This window comes from Nelumbo nucifera, chromosome 3 (genome assembly GCF_055504915.1).
Source record: "Nelumbo nucifera cultivar China Antique chromosome 3, China Antique-T2T, whole genome shotgun sequence".
Classification (NCBI taxonomy): Eukaryota; Viridiplantae; Streptophyta; class Magnoliopsida; order Proteales; family Nelumbonaceae; genus Nelumbo; species Nelumbo nucifera.
The window spans coordinates 60,479,622-60,481,507 of record NC_142651.1 but is presented as its reverse complement, the minus strand read 5'-3'; positions in this window follow the sequence as shown (position 1 = coordinate 60,481,507).

Sequence of the window (1,886 nt, the reverse complement as noted above, 5' to 3'; positions counted from 1 at the left end):
TCCTTGATTTTGCCCATGCCGAAGAGGCGACTGGGTCTTATGTGGTGAGGAGGTCTTCGCAAGCTCAGTATTTTGGCCCTTAGGCTCTGGGAGCGACTCGTGGTCCACTCTCCTTGATCTTGTCCATGCCGAAGAGGCGACTAGGTCTTATGTGGTGCCGTAGTCTTTGCCAATTCGACACCTTAGCCCTTAGGTTCTGGAAGTGACTCGTAGTCCACTCTCCTTGGTATTTGATTTTGTCCATGCTGAAGAGGCGACTGGGTCTTGTGACGAGGAAGCCTCTTATCAGTTCATCAGTTCGCGCCTGGCCAGGCCGCTAGGTCGGTGCCCGTGCAAGGTCGCACCAGGTCGGCTCATGTGCCAGGCTGCCAGGCCGCCAGGCCGTGTGCAGGCCGCCGGGTCACGCCCTAGAGCTATGGTTGTGCTGCATCAGCCCCGTAACGCCGGTTACCAACTCCTACAAGAAGCTACTAGGAGCTCGACCTTCGAGGGCAGCACTACTAACTTTGGGTCGCCAGCTCACACGGGAGCCTTGGAAGGCTCGACTAGCAAGGGTGCCCATGTAGTCTGTTGGCCGCCAACTCCCACGGAAGCCATGAAGAGCTCATCTTTGTAGAGGGAACCTCACGAAGAGGACTGATGAGGTTTTATCTGAATTAAAAGTAAAGTTGGTAGCTCTGCTTAGTCTGTTAGCTCCCTGCATAATCTTTGAGTTCATAAAAAATGGAAAATATAAAGCGAGAGTTTCAGTTTCTAAAAAATGAGGACTTAGCCTTCTAGAAGAAGATGACTTATCTTTTTAGAGGAGAACTTAGCTTTTTGTAGGGTTTCCCACAGACGACGCCAATTGATGTAATCATTCCTGGTCACGTATCAATTTTTTTTTGTGATGTATTAATTTTTTGGCTAAGTACCTCGTCAGTGACGTCTGCTCCCAAGTGGCCAGTGACTCAGAGGCTGAAGTGGAGCTCCCTAGTGGCGAGCTGTCTGGTGGCGAGCTACCTGGTGGCGAACTGCTTGGGAGGTGTCGGGCTGACCAGGTGGCAAGTTGAATTGATGAGCTTCGTTGCTCTTTAGAGTCTTGCAAGGAACCAAATGTCATAGGACCCGAAGTGGCTAACCTGGCGAGGTCGCTCCGATGCTTAAGTCAGTACTCTCATGGTAGACTGCAAGCTAAAAATCATAAAGTATGAGAGATAGAATATGCTTACTTGCTTACTTGCTCTCCCCCCTTGCCCTTGAGGTTGGTGCCTTTATATAGGCATTGTTTGGCGTGGGCTTCACGCACCATATCCGAGATTTCTGTGAGGTCGTCTAAGTGGTTCGAGATTCCTGGAGGTAACCACCCTGCATGTTGACCACCCTCCGGATCGTTTGGCACGTGGGCCAACTTCCAAGGATCGTGGGAGTGTTAGGATATGCATGCTGATTTTGTAGGTGAGCACGTCTCGCAGGTCGCCAGGTCGCGCCTGTGCCAGGCTGCCAGGTCGCGCCTGTGTCAAGCTGCCAGCTTGTGCCTGTGCCAGGCTGCCAGCGTGTGCCTGTGCCAAGCTGCCAGTGTGTGCCTGTGCCAAGCTGCCAGCTTGTGCCTGTGCCGGGCTGCCAGCTTGTGCCTGTGCCAGGTCGCGCCAAGGCCAGGCCGCCAGGTGGGACACCATCATCTTGGTTAAGTTGTTGCCAAAGTGATTCCGAGTGCCACCTAGTAGTTTTGAGGTGCCATGTGTCACAATATCATTGGAGGGCCAAATCCACCCTCATCAAATTGGGTCATGGGTCAATCCGTTGATTCGATTGTTAAGTTTAATTGAGATTATTTATGTATTATTAAAAGTTTTCATTCTTTAATTTTTTCTATTTAATCTTTACTTTTTAAATTGCTAAATGTT